Below are 15,665 nucleotides of genomic sequence, written 5' to 3'. Positions count from 1 at the left end.
GAATACACCCCTGATTCGCCTCTCACAACATAACATGCTCAAAACACCCATGCACCAAAACAGCCCTACGTGTGGCACCTCTCAGCCTATCATGTAATAGCAGTGATGTCAGTCACAACGTTCCCTAGTCTGCCTTCTCTTAAAAAAATACATTTTTATCAAGCTAAAATCTACATATTACGGAGCCCCTAAAGGGACCTTTGCAAAAATAAAAAAATGACGGAGTTTCGCGTGCTCACGAGATACTTTCGCTCACGATACTTTGCTGCGCACGAGATACTTTCGCGTGCGCACGAGAAATGTATTGCGTGCGCACGAGATACTTTCGCGTGCGCACGAGAAACTTATGTCGTGCGCACGCGTTACAATTTCTGGTTTGTGTATACTATAACCTACTTCATTTGTGCGTCACTGCCTATGAAGAATGCCAGAGTATGGATGCACATAAACTAATAAAGATCATGCACTCAAAAAAATGATTCTTGCCACTATTTGAAATTAAGCAAAAAAATCTAATAAAACATATTTAAAAACTAATAAAAATACCTATTATTACTCCAAATTACTTTTATACAACATGAATGAAATGGATACAAGACCAACCTGATCAAATTACATAAACTATACTTAATGGACTATATGCACGGAGCGTTCTTTAGAACTTCCGCATTAATATAAGCCAGCTCGATAACTTCCGGTGAGATGTCATTTGCTGGTGTGTTGAGCATCAGTAGTGTAATACTTAGTTTATAATCAGAATATAGTCACTTAAAAAGTCAGGCATAGCATTAATTTAGTTATTCAAACGTAAGACAGCTTAGAAAATAAATAAATAAAGACGTACCTCAGTGTTCCTCCTCGGCTAAATTCAATTCGACCATTAGTTTTCACACTTTTATGTGAAAAAAAAAGCTTCAAAAATTAAATATTTATTGTGCACTTTAGTTAGATTAATTGAATAAAATGTGTGTTTTCACAAGTGTGCTGAAATCATTGATCTTGCGCTGCTCTGACTGACATCTGCTGTGCTCGCTTTCTGTGTAATTAATTCACAATAAAAGTTATTGTTTTTCATAAGATTTTGTGAGTATTTCATACTTCACATTGACAAAATGTTTTTTCAAACCTAGTTATTTTATAATGTTTAATATTTAGTCAAAAACGAAGTGAAAAACGTTTAGAGGAAATGGCTGATATGTACGCAAATAAATGCTACTTTGCCGCCACCTGCTGGTTAAAGTGCTAATTACTGTCTTTTTTATTTTTAAATAAGTGTTTTTTATCAAATGTTAAATTTCCTACATTTTTAAACGTTCGGTTTTACAATGCGGGACAATCTCAGAAGGATGAACAAATTATGTTATATTTTAACATAACGTTATTTATTGCTTCGTATTTATTGCAATCAATAAAACTGGTTTATTGGCAAATTAGGTAAATGTAATAACTGCATTAAAATATAAATACAACATTAAAAAGTCAACCATAGATGGTTTTGTGTCGATGTACAAGGACTTCAGAATGAACAGCTAACAGTTCACCGGAAGTGCCCGAGCTGGCTTAACGACAACCAGGAAGTAACCCGTGCATATAGTCCATTTGTTGCCATAAGGCGCAAATGCAAGTGTTGCGCATGCTCACTGAAGTCTGAGTTCAAAAAACAACATCTGAAGGCGCAATGGCGATCTACTGTCTGACTCAGCGAAAAGGAGGATTTGGATGAATAGATGTGGATGTTTTACAAGGTAAGATATGTTTATTAACGATTTAAACTTAAACAATAACCATTTTTATGTTTATTCTATCTTGTTTTCTTAGTTTTAGCGTGAAGGCGCATTTTTGCTAACGCGAATTGACCGTTATTAACTTTTATTTTAGGTCTTCTCATCTGTAAAAGGAGTAATATATGTAACTGTGATCATTTTAAGATAACGTTATGCTGTCGACTTGACGGTGCACCGTGCATCATATTCGCATTTAGATGGATTACGAGTTGTTATTATTATAATTATAGATTCGTCATTTCAGCGTTCTTTGCTAACGTTTTGCTTTGCAAATAAGCCAAAACGTTGCTCAAACACACTTCATTATTGTAACTTATACGTTATCTACGTTAATGAATACGTTATCTATATATTATATTGTCTTACAAGTATTTGTAAATTTGATCATTTCGAGATATGTATTCAACTGACTGTGTACTTTTACAAGTGTATATATATATATATAAATACCTGCTTTGTCATCTCGATGTGCATTTTACTTTGCTTGAAATATAGTTTTGAAATATACCAAAACATTGACAGAGTGTGTTTGTCATTCAACTGTATATAAACTAAAAAAAAAAAAAATCCTGTTAAAAGTCGTGTCCATGAAAGGGAACATGAATTCTTTTCAAGTCGTAATTTCATAAAAAATATATAAATAATAATAATAAAGTGTATGTCATCTTTACTATTTCAGAAACCTCATCAGTGGGACAATAACTCAATTATGGTATGTGTAATATTTTTCATATTTCTTGTATTAAAACTAAAATTTACTCGTTTCATTTCTTTGTAAAATTGTTGATGTCGATTTTCTGTTTTTTGACTTTCAGATATGTGAGTTTTGTGGAAACGTAAAGTGTGTGGAAGAAGCATCACAGAACTATCCAGTATGTTTAAGTAATTGAAACATTCTAAGATTAAATTTGGACATTTTGAGGAGAGATTCAGTCAACCTGTTCACAGTAAATTAAGTAAGTGTTTTTGTTATTTACATTTACATTAGATTTTTTTTGTAAATTACTATAGTTTCCTCTACAGTAGGCCTCCATCTCTTCCTTCTTCCTTTTTACTCTCAGATAAAAGCGGAATTAATGCGGATAACGACTGTGCCACTTCTGTCAATGTTCATAGCAGCTGGACAGATACACTGACAAAAGATATCACACACATTGCAGTTGCAGACAAGGTGTGGTAAATTGCGTTACCGTTCTTTGGAACTAATTACAAAGATTGAACTATAATCATTCACTGTTTTTAATATTGTGTCATATGTTTCAGTGCGAAGATATACACTTCAAATGAGACTGTGTCATAAAGAGTCTGTGTGTGTATCTCAATGGGGACATTACAACACTTCCAGTTCTCCAGAATTCTTCCAGAATTCCAGGTTTGTACTGTATATATTTTTCTGTAATGACCTACACATACAGTATATTGCTGTGTGCTGCCAATATTTCAGTGAAACTAAACAAGGTGTTATATATTTATTCATTTGTTCATTTACTTGCTTAGGACTGCAATCCTGAAGGAACTGAGGGAGGAATTTTGAGACCACTCTGGGCCCTTTTGTGACCCTTAAAGAAAGCGCTGAGGATGAGCCAGTGGATGTTGGCGTAGCAACAGAGGGTTTAAAACTACTACAACACTTAGGAGTTTTTCCTTTGGATGCTGTTTGCTGTTTGGATTGATCTACACAATCAAGCTATGCTCCGAGTCTCAAATTCACTTTTGAATTCTTCCAGAAGGTACTGATGAATTTAGATTTTAGGACATCACACAGATGTTTCGATCCACTGGAAGGACTTAGAAACTTTGAAACCTAAGAAACATTGAATTGAAGACTATGATCAATGACACTATGAACCAATGACACTAACTCAAATCAAGAGACTACATCTAATGCACCTTATGGCTTCCTCAAACTCTGATATTTTTAAAGGGTTAGTTCACCTAAAAATGAAATTTCTGTCATTAATTACTCACCCTCATGTCGTTCCACACCTGTAAGACCTTTGTTCATCTTTGGAACACAAATTAGGTTATTTTTGATTAAATCCGTGAGCTATCTGACCTCAGATAGACTGCAACACAACTACCACTTTCAAGGCCCAGAAAGGTAGTAAAGACATTGTTAAAATAGTCAATGTGACTGCAGTGGTTCAACCTTAATGTTATGAAGTGACAAGAATACTATTTGAGCGCAAAAAACAAAACAAAAAAACGACTTTCTTCCCTTTTATGTCATGCTCCTACGCAGCTGAGGTTGTACACAAATAATATCTTAATTTGTGTTCTGAAGATTAATGAACGTCTTAGGGGTTTGGAGCAAAATTAGGGTGAGTAATTAATGAAAGAAATTAAATTTTTGGGTGAACTAACCCTTTAACAGAGATGTTAGCCCTTGTGCTATTCCTTGTCCAGGAAGTTAACTTGTGAGTAGGACACTTGGGCTGCTGAATGTCTAAATGCTGAAATGTGACAGATAACAGAAAACCTGTTATATGTAAAGTCAAATATAATCCCTCAAATTGCTTTTCTTTTTTCCCCAAGTGTCCCAAGCAAAAGCACAAACTGACTACCATACTATGCAGAGAGATCCCAATGTTACCTTGAATATATGAAAATAATGCTTGATGTTGAAATTTGGTTCCTTGTTGATCTATGAACTTTTTGGCACACAGACTTAAACTAAAAAGTCAAACAAGGAGCCATAACCATTGTGTTAGTTTCGGAGAAAGCACAAAACTGCTGTAAACAGTTGTCTTAACTTGTGAAATACTGCATTATGTTCTATTTTTTGTCAGATTGGATGTTTCTTATTATTCCTGCAGCAATTGAGACAATAAATTTTTATGAATGTAACATGTGTTTGACCATTTATTTAATATAAATAAATTAATTTAAGGTAGTTATATAAAGCAAGTAAGAATAAGTTATATTAAAAGAATAAGTTTTATGTATTACACAAGCTTAAATTGCAGTTTATTAGTTAACATAACCTTTATTTAATTAATTCAAGTCAACCGAACATGATGGGGAAGCTTAAGTAAAAGTTAACTTTTTTACATTGGATTTATGTGATTAAAATGGATGGAAATTTTATATGCAATTGAATTACATAAGTTTTAATTTTTGGGGTTAAATATTTTTTTGAGTGTGAAAATTAAAGAGAAAATGAGAGTGGATGCACATGAACTAATACAGCTGTGTTTGCTCAAAATCTGGCTTTCTTAGACCAGATCGTCTAGGATGAATCCAGCTAATTATTCGTTTTAATTAAACACGTGCCTTCCTTATATCTAAAGTGCTTTATGTCAGTGGCTCTGCTCGCAATAAGCGCTGTTAGAATTGAATGGAGAAAATAAGCATGTCTCTGCCACCTGTAAGGATGCGTTAAATCCGACAAAGTGGTTTAATAAAGGGCCGTTTGATCTTGTGAAATGAAATTTTAGTACGCCTACATTTTACAGTTCCAGTACTTTTACATGGGAAAATATAAATATGGCCTACTGCCCTAACGAAATATAAAGTTCCATCATTTTTACTGTACCAATGTTTTTTCACGAACCATTAAACGTGGCATTATGACAGTGCTCACTGAGCCCATTTCCCAGCGCGATTCTTGGAAAGTCCTTGAAAAAATGACGCACTTCCCTAACGAAAGCCACATTTTGAGCACTTTTTATTGTATCAGCCTTATTTATTTATTTTTTTAACTTGGCAAAAAGAACAATGCACACAACTATTCATATCCTGGCCGTCACAGAGAATGCTTTAAAGCAGACAGACATAAGACCGTGATATAAACTGCCCTACGAAAGCCACATTTCAGCAAATAGATCGTTATTAATTTATGCACATCCATACTCGCATTTTCTGCATAATTTGAGCAAATAGATCTTTATTAATTCATACTCGCATTTTCTTTATAATTTTGAGCAAATAGATCTTTATTAGTTTATGCATATCCATACTCGCATTTTCTGCATATTTTTGAGCAAATAGATCGTTAATAATTCATGCGCGTCCATACCATCTTCTTCTTTATAATTTTGAGCAAATAGATCTATATTTAGCCTATTCATGCATACTCGCATTTTCTGCATAATTTTGAGCAAATAGATCGTTATTAATTTATGCACATCCATAGTCGCATTTTCTTCATAATTTTGAGCAAATAGATCATTATTAATTCATTCATAGGCTACTCGCATTTTCAATTTTGAGCAAATATATTTTTATTAATGTATGCATATCCATTCTAGCATTTTCTGCATAATTTTGAGCAAATAGATCTTTAATAATTCATGCGCATCCATACTATCTTCTTCTTTATAATTTTGAGCAAATAGATCATTATTAAAGAAGAAAATAGTATGGACACGCATTAGTTATTAAAGATCCATTTGCTCAAAAATATGCAGAAAATGCGAGTATGGATGTGCATAAATTAATAACGATCTATTTGCTGAAATGTGGCTTTCATAGGGCAGTTTATATCACGGCCTTATGTCTGTCTGCTTTAAAGCATTCTCTGTGACGGCCGGGATATGAATAGTTGTGTGCATTGTTCTTTTTGCCAAGTTAAAAAAAAAATAAATAAATAAGGCTGATACAGTAAAAAGTGCTCAAAATGTGGCTTTCGTTAGGGAAGTGCGTCATTTTTCAAGGACTTTCCAAGAATCGCGCTGGGAAATGGGCTCAGTGAGCACTGTCATAATGCCACGTTTAATGGTTCATGAAAAAACATTGGTACAGTAAAAATGATGAACCTTTATATTTCGTTAGGGCAGTAGGCCATATTTATATTTTCCCATGTAAAAGTACTGGAACTGTAAAATGTAGGCGTACTAAAATTTCATATTTCACAAGATCAAACGGCCCTTTATTAAACCACTTTGTCGGATTTAACGCATCCTTACAGGTGGCAGAGACATGCTTATTTTCTCCATTCAATTAACAGCGCTTATTGCGAGCAAGCCACTGCATAAAGCACTTATAAGGAAGGCACGTGTTTAATTAAAACGAATAATTAGCTGGATTCATCCAGAGATCTGGTCTAAGAAAGCCAGATTTTGAGCAAATACAGCTGTATTAGTTCATGTGCACTTTAGATATAAGGCATTCTTCAAGGCAGTGACGCACAAATGAAGTAGGTTATATTACACAAACCGGAAATTGTAACGCGTGCGCACGAAGTTTCTCGTGCGCACGCGAAAATCTCGTAGCAATACATTTCTCGTGCACACGCGGATCTCGTGAGCACGCATCTCGTAGCACGCGAAAGATCTCGTGCGCACGCGAAAGTTTCTCGTATTTTTTATTTTTGAAAGGTCCCTTTAGGGGCTCCATAACATATAGTTCCAACGAAAGTATTGTTTAGTGTAAAACATTCTGAAGATTGGCAACAGGCTGTCCATTAATTAAATGATTAGCTATTTCCCCACAAAAGGTGTTTAATGCATAGCAGCCTCTCATCCATTGACTTATATTCAAAAAACAGCCTCCGGTCTCCTTCCCTGCGTACCGCGGGGGGCGGAGCGTTAGCTTTAGCCGTTACGCTTTTTTGGCTAAAGGTTGCATGCTTGCCTTCCAGTGGCTTTGGCCAGACCCTCCCTCCTCCTCCTCCTCCCTCTCCCCCCCGTGCTTCCTGAAACAGTCATGAACGCGCATTTAAAATCATTCTTGTCGGTTATTGGCTGGGGGCACTGTTTATTGTTTCGTGGTCCAGGCTGCACCCATAGGCGTAATTTGCGGGTGGGACGGGTGGGACATGTCCCCACCACTTTTTGAAAGGGTCAATATTGTCCCCACCACTTTTTGAAACATCTCGCGGATATCTAATACAAAAGAAACACCTCTAGTTGATTATCAATTTGAGTTAATAATAGGCGATCTGGCGCTGGGATGTGTTGTTTTTGAAATCATGTTGAGTGCTTGTTGTCGCTGTTATCAGAGGCGCAACAGTGTTCTCTTGGCGCTCGTGCACATTGCGCAGTGTTCACACGGACAAGCGCTTCAATTTATCGCTTAACTGTTGCAGAGACTCTCTATTCGTTACGTTGAATCACAAAACAAAACACAAATAAATGTGTCCCTGCTCTTGATATACAATCACTGACGAACATCTTTGGTTTTAATGAGAGAAAAAAAAAAAAATCATACATGGTTGGATTCGAACCCAGAATCTCTTGCATCCCAGATAGCAACAGACTCCGGGGCGGATCCGCCTTCAAGTCGCCAGCTCCGCTGTACGCTCAGATTCAATTCGGCAACGCGCACAGGATATGCCCCGCCTCCGCACAGCGCACTGTCAGCTACAGACTCGTTACAGATGCTGGGCGGATTCACTGACCGGACGCGCCTTTTTTTCAACTGTCGTCGTCACTGAATCCTTCTCCTCACCGTGGAAAAGCTGGAGCCGGCAGGTCGGTGAAGACTAAACACGGTAAGAAAAGTTAAAATATGCTTTATTTGTTCAGCTGTATCCAGTAACATTACCGTTCATTGCTTTGTTTGATGTTTTTAAAAATGACTGTGGCCAAGTTAGCTCTTAGTGTCATTAGCGTTACTTAGATTTGAGTAAAAAATTAATTTGGCTAATAACCTTTTGAGTAAAACGCTATTTGGACAGAATTTCTTTATCTTTCTGGGAGGTGGGGTGATTTAATAAGCTGTCCGGGTTTAAGTCCAATCCTAAACGCAAATTTTCACTCCTTTCCAGTAAAATAGCAAGCGAGATAAGCTAATGTTAGGCCTAACGTTACCTGTTCTTTTCACTGAACTTCTAGTTGTTTGAGTCTATTTTTTTGTTTACATGAGGTGGAGAATACATGTAAAGTTGTTTCAGATAATTATTTCATATCCTATTAATTCATGATTAATAAATTGCCGTGTGTGTGTGTGTGTGTGTGTGTGTGTGTGTGTGTGTGTGTGTTCTGTTGCAGCTTACAGCTCATTCAAGTGCCGCCAGTGTGTTTTTGGAGTATTTCTTCTTTCTATTTCATCTTTCATCTGAGGAAAGTAAGATTAAAAACTGTTTTAAACTTGATTTAGCTAGTTCTTTTGTCAAATACTGATAATGGTCCACAACTACAGCTTTTAACATGTAATAAATGTGCCGTTTTAAAAGCTTTATACCTATAATTGATGGGTTAAAGTTTAAAAACCCACTTGTATCAGTAAACTTTAGTTGTAGTATACTAGTTTGAGTCTATTTTTGTTTACATTTGACAATTCTCCACCTCATGTAATGTTGTTTCAGATCACTATTTCATATATTAATTAATAATTAATAAGTTACAGTGTGTGTGTGTGTGTGTGTGTGTGTGTGTGTGTGTGTGTGTGTTCTGTTGCAGCTTACAGCTCATTCAAGTGCCTCCAGTGTGTTTTTGGAGTATTCTTCTTTCTATTTCATCTTTACCAAACGTCTGAGGAAAGTAAGATTAAAAACTGTTTTAAACTTGATTTAGTCAGCTATTTTGTCAAATACTGATAATGGTGCACAACTACAGCTTTTAACATGTAATAATTGTGCCATTTGAGAAAATTCATACCTATAATTGATGGGTTAAAGTTTAAAAACCCACTTGTATCAGTAAACTTTAGTTCTAGTATACTAGTTTGAGTCTATTTTTGTTTACATTTGACAATTCTCCACCTCATGTAATGTTGTTTCAGATCATTATTTCATATCATAGAGAGGAAATGTCATTGCTCCCTACGTAGGCCTCACCGAGCCATGAGATTCAATCAAAATATCTTAATTTGTGTTCTGAAGATGAACGAAGGCATTACGGGTGTAGAACGACATGAGGGTAAGTAATAAATGACATTATTTTCATTTTTGGGTGAACTAACCCTTCAACTATAAGAAATTGACAAGATTTTTGTTACATTTTCTATTTTATCCCATGCAACTGTTGGGGGCCATGACACAAAATGTGTCACAAGGAACATCCTTTCCCGCATTCAACCAGATGGAGTCCAAGAAGTTCCTCCTGTGTAAGTAAATGTAATAAGTATTGCCTGGCTAAAAAATTTAAGCACATTTATTTTTTTGCCAACACATAACTTTTTTTGTTGTTGTTCAAAATGTATGTAACGAACGAGTTCATATTGGGACTATTTTAGACTGGTTCTGGTCGGCAGCACTGTGGAGTAGCGCAGTATCTGTGTGACTCGTCATAGACATAAACAGAGAGAAGTAGCTCCGGCTATAATGTTCTTCCGCAAGATGCATGTAGTTCTGTTTATTAACCGCTAGAGCACCAAAAGTTACATAGTGTACCTATAAATGTCAGATAGTACACTTTTGTTTTTAAAGCAGTGGTTATGTGTATCCTTTTTAAAAAAAAACAAAAAAACAAAAAACTGGTAGCTTCAATGTGAATTAATTTTTTAAATGAAAATCTGCTTGTGTATTACAGGTGCTGTGAGAAAGAACCATGTATCACGTACCGCCACTGATGAAGACATTACAAAACACAATACGATGGTTCAGCCTGGCAGCTGATAGGGGAAGCTCCAGGAACCGTCCCACTGTGAGCACCCAACAGTAGAGTTTCAGAGTATCATTGGCTACGTTTACATGCACCGATTTTCATCAATCTGAATTAATTGAATCTGATTGCAGATCTGTTTACATTGTAATCTGATTCAAATATCCGCTTATATTTGTTTTATATACATTCCGATTAAAACTTTGACGTCATATCAATCACACTTGCGGTAAACCAGGTTGCGTCAACAGAGTCAGAGATATTGTCAAATGCAGCAAATCTTGGCAATATTAAGAGGATTTGGTATTTCCAATTAATGTAGGCCTGTTACATACTTCTAGTCTATTATTATTACTATTAGGTTAGGCTTCTTTCTTTTATTATTAAATTAATATTATAATAAATTTGCCCCACAATTTCATAGCGCATCGCCGCATAACTGACGTGCTCTGAGGATAATATAACTTATAAGATTAGGCTATTAGCTATCTTTGAAAATGATTTAAACTTTTTTTAGGTCTTATACAATGAATTATAGGCCTATAATTAAAGTTATTAAGAATGTCAATGAAAATTAAGCGCAGCTTTACTTCAAGCACTGACTTTAAAAAACAAACCACCTGTTTAACACGAAATACTATTATTCTCATTTGTTTCACTAGCCTATATGTACGGCCACAAGTGAAATAATGGAATAAATTTAGACAGTTACATAGGCTACCGTTATCAGCATTTTATGTTGAAATTTGTCTCTGAGAATATGCTGTGTTAATGCAGCGTCAGACAGCTCTGTCACTTTTTACTTTCACTTTTTGTGGTGAATACTGACCGAGTTTGAGGCTTTTTCATCAGCATAACTCTTGCGCAAAGTTTGGACGTTGCTTCTTGTGTGATATCCACTGGCTCCCCGTCTTGTCTTAAAACGGAAGATTTCCAATATTGTGACGAAGGGATACATACGCCACTGCCTGTTGACATACATCTTTACAACTAAAGACGTGAACGTTAACTTTAAATGCGTGTCAGCATTGCACTGTTGTGCCCCAGAGGCTTCTGAATACTATTGAGAAAGTAGTCGGATTCAAGTGTTTACATGGTTATTTTTTGCTGTTTGATCGGATTAGAAAAGGAATAAACCACCCCTTCCAATCCGATCGAAATTTCATTCAGATCGATTGAGGTGTTTACATGAACGTTTTTCAATCCGATTGAGCAGTCAATCCGATTACAAATGGATTATTTGGGTGCATGTAAACGTAGCCAATGTTAACTTCAGTATTTTGAAGTGTTCATTTAAAATCGCAACAGTTACAATAAAATAAAGAAGGTTCAAGTTTATTTTTAAATAAATGTTTTAATTGTTTTTATTTCTATTCAAAGAATCTAAAAAAAAAAAAAAATCCAGTTTCTACAAAAAAATGAAGCAGTACAACTGTTTACAACATTAATAACAAAAATGTTGCTCGAATATTTACTCTTAAGTGTTATTTTTCATTAAATAAATGTTTTTGGTACAATTTATGGTTGCATTTCATTTACTGTAATTCTATTCAATACCTATTAATGTACATAAATAATAAAACTATAAAAATAGTAATAGTAATTACATACTGTAAATATATTTACAAACTATTTTTATAGTTTTATTGTAACTGGCTAAAGTTTTGAATGATTTCATCATGTTTTATTAATATTAATAAAGGTAAACATTAAATATTCAAGCTTTTATAGAGCAATCCAGTCTGTCTGATGTTGGTCCATTAGATTTTAAATATTTCTGTGTAGCCAGTTTTGGCCAGAATACTATTTCGAGAGTGATCTGAAAGGTATCCAGACCAAATGAACCACAAAAACGGGTCCAGATCGGATCCGCGGCGGATCACCTGCTTCATAAACGGGTCCGTATTGGATCCGCGGCGGATCAGCTGCTTCATAAACGGGTCCAGATCGGATCCGCGGCGGATCAGCTGCTTCATAAACGGGTCCGTACTGGATCCGCGGCGGATCAGCTGCTTCATAAACGGGTCCAGATCGGATCCGCGGCGGATGAACTACTTTATCGGCGGACACGGGGCGGGTCTGTTCCGGATCTGAACTGGATCCGCAATCCTTATCTGTTCCGGATCCGCTGCGCTGTGCAAGTGGACTCCGTTCCGGACCCGTTTTGCGGATCCGTTCCGGAGCTTGTGATACCTCCGGGGCGGATCCGTTGCGGAGTCAGTTTGCTATCTGGGATGCTAAACGAAAATATTGCCTTCAGTCCATCAGGACAATCTGTTATCAATAGCGGATCCACGTATTTATTAACTAATATACATACTCTCGAGACATTGTATTATAGCAGATGTAAGGAAGAAACTATCATATTAATTTTAATATCATATTATTATTATTGTAATAATACAATTACAATAACCCCCCACCCCCCACATACACATTCCTGTCCCACCCACTTTTTAAAACAAAGTTACACCACTGCACCAGTTTGTTTTTATTGCCGTTTTCTGAGCTTATGGCGACTACAGAGACCGCGTTTTTTTACAGTGTGTTCAGGGGACAGGCAGCTAGCGGATAGTGAGGAGATGTTTGCTGTATGTGACAAAAAATGTTTTGGCCTAAAAACGCATGACATCACTTAGAGCACCTTTAAGATAATAGGGAAACATGATACTGGTCAGTGTGAAGTTTGTCAAGAAGAGGAGTCAGTAGAGCATAGTCTTGAGATGCAGGTATGAAGCACAAAGAGAGGTGATGAGGAACAAGCTGAGGGAGACGGGTTCAGAAAATCACATTAATATTGAGCACAAAACATAGGGCACAGACTAGAATTCTTATGAATTTCTTTAGAGAAACAGGGATTTTTGATAGGATATGAAGAATTATAGGGGCATTAAGGAAGGTTAATAGCATTATTTTTAGTATTATTATTATTAGCATGTTAGATAAAATAATTTGGAGATCGAGTATTTTGAGAAAATCTTTTCAGGTTGAGCGATCTAGCACAGAAAAGCAGGTATACCTGGGTACCAATGACTAGACAGACACATAAAGTGCAGTTCAATCATGGCACACAGTTTATTGTTCGGGGTACATTATATAATTAGAAAATAAGAAGTGAAACTAACAGTTCAGTAACTGAAGTACATAAAAGGACTATAAGTTCACTTATAACTATGACGTGAGGCCTGAATCCTTTTAGGGTGTACAGAGAAAGATCACATGATGAAAAGAGACAGAGCACAAGATGTTTCTAGAATCTCACAATGGCCACTTTAAGACAGAATGTCTTACCTATGGAACATCATTGTGCACATAAGATCTGATTATTGTAGAAATACACACACATATCCTTTTTAAACACATCCGTACTTTGTTGTGAAAAACATGATTTTGTTTAAATATGGTCCCTCAAAAATGATCTCTTCCAATCTTGGTTCTTCCTCTAGGGAGCGCTTAGCTAATTGAACAATATGTGCTGCAACAGCTTCTGCAACTGAACACTGTGTAAAACCCTAGAGGTGGTATATCCATTAATAAAAATTTGGCCCTTAGTGCATACAGGGGTGTGTAAGGAGTTAACACTGTTTGGCTCAATGGGCCATCTATCTTCTGGCTTTGGATAACCCCTCCCTCACTATTAGAGGTAGTTCCTTCCTCAGCTTAATCAGTATTTTGCTCCTCCCTGTTATTCAGTAAGGTGAATCCCCATTTGAGATTCTATTCTGAATTGGAGCTTGCCTGCTCTCCTGGAGGACAGTGCTTTCTTCTCGAAGCGTGTATCCACTGTGGTTGGTAATATGTCAGAACTCCTGTCCTCGTTTCGGCGATCACCGTAGCTGGTCCAAGATACTTCGGTTCTCCCACCTTTGTCAGTTTCAGGCTTTTGATCAGCATACTCTGTCCTGGAACAAAGGGGTAAGTAGGCTTTTCTAAGGGGAGAGGAAGACACAGAAAAGCATCAGCATATACAAAATTCAGTTTCTCGATGAGGGAAGTTACGTAGTCCTCCTGTATCAGCTCCAGATCGCTTCGCCTTTGACCCATGGGGTCAGGAAAGGCCTACCCATTAGTATTTCAAACAGCGATAATTTAGTAGTGGAAGATGGAGTCATTCTTATTTCTGTCAATACCATGGGTAGCAAATCTAGCCATTTCTTTCCGGTATCTATGAAGGCTTTTGTGAGGCTTCTCTTGAGGGTTTTGGTTAAGTTGTTCCACATTAGACAATGACTGACAATGTGGAAGGGTCTGTTGAAATGCCAATCAATCGACAATGCTTTGGCCAAGAGCTGTGATACAATTCAATGATACAATCATGATACCTTTACTATGGCCCTGGAAGAACAGGAGGAAGTCAATTCAATGATACAATCATGATCTGTCGCATTATCTACCATGTCAGCCATACTTAGAATGCCTAATAGCGCAGGGTTGATGGATGCTGTTGGCTTAATAGTGAGGTTTTTGGTAGCCAGCAGGATTGCCTCATAGCCTGAGCGTCGTTGCGCTGTCATATGCTGTGTTTGCATATTGTGTAAAATAGCTCCTACCTGATGAGAGATATAAAGGATCAGCGAATGCGACAAAACCATTCTTTCTGCCATCTGTACAACCAGAGCAGCCGCAGCTACATCACGAAGACATGCTGGCTGTCAGGGTTCTGCCCTGACAGCCTTGTCTGTTTTGTGTTTGTTTAATGTGTCCTTGTTTATGTTGTGTCTGAGCACATGGCTTTGTCTGTGTTTGTGTTTGCCATGTGCTCCTCTGTTCCCTCCTCCTTGTTTGTCACCACGCCCCCTGGTCTAGTCATTGTTTAGTGTTTTCACCTGTTCCCTATCCTCCCTGCTCCCTTTCTTGTTGAGTCCTCGTTTGTCTAAGTGTTGTCACCTGTTCCTCGTGTTCTTTGCCTCCTTTATATTGTGCACTCTTTCCCTCATGTCTTTGCCAGTTCGTTAAGCTTCGTGCCTGTATTCTAGTCTTTTGTTCACCTAAGCTCATAGCGTTTTGTGTAGAAGATTCTCGTGTCCATTTTGTCATCGTAGTCTTTCTTGTTTCAGACCATCTAACCACCTGTCTCGTCTAGCCCTGGTAGTGTCTCTGGTCTCCCCCTGTCCTGTCCAACACTCACTGAGGATCCCTGTGGCTGCTATATCTCTCCGCCAAGCAGCCAGACTGGTTCTGTGCCTGATCGTATCTGATGGTTCAAGCTACTTATGCTGGTTGATCCTGTCCGGCTCCCGCTACTGCTTTGGGCCTCATACTGCGTTCTTGCCAATGTTCACCGGCCTGCTTACTACCTGGGCTGTTCTCAGTGGCTGTTCCCTCAGCGTGCTCGTCTTTGTGTCTCACCCCCTTCCTACCGTTAGGACTGTGTTCACCTCCTCACCCTCTATAT

At 37.2% G+C, this 15,665-nt stretch overlaps 2 long non-coding RNA genes across 3 annotated transcripts; both read left to right on the top strand.

Annotated features, from left to right (window-relative positions):
• The first annotated feature begins 1,595 nt into the window (after nt 1–1,595).
• On the top strand, nt 1,596–5,066 carry LOC125280759. The gene is made up of 6 exons (XR_007187740.1): nt 1,596–1,745; nt 2,464–2,496; nt 2,600–2,740; nt 2,846–2,955; nt 3,048–3,156; nt 3,282–5,066. It is a non-coding gene; the product is annotated as an uncharacterized LOC125280759 (long non-coding RNA).
• A 3,025-nt stretch (nt 5,067–8,091) lies between these two features.
• On the top strand, nt 8,092–11,751 carry LOC125280731. Of its 2 annotated transcripts, XR_007187709.1 has the most exons (6): nt 8,092–8,217; nt 8,717–8,792; nt 9,128–9,208; nt 9,450–9,586; nt 9,723–9,773; nt 10,199–11,751. It is a non-coding gene; the product is annotated as an uncharacterized LOC125280731 (long non-coding RNA). The 2 variants fall into 2 exon arrangements; XR_007187708.1 differs by lacking the exon at nt 9,128–9,208 and having other exon boundaries at nt 9,498–9,586; nt 10,199–11,749.
• Nucleotides 11,752–15,665: the final 3,914 nt, after the last annotated feature.

Source organism: Megalobrama amblycephala, linkage group LG12 (genome assembly GCF_018812025.1).
Source record: "Megalobrama amblycephala isolate DHTTF-2021 linkage group LG12, ASM1881202v1, whole genome shotgun sequence".
Classification (NCBI taxonomy): Eukaryota; Metazoa; Chordata; class Actinopteri; order Cypriniformes; family Xenocyprididae; genus Megalobrama; species Megalobrama amblycephala.
This window is presented reverse-complemented; position numbering and strand designations above follow the sequence as displayed.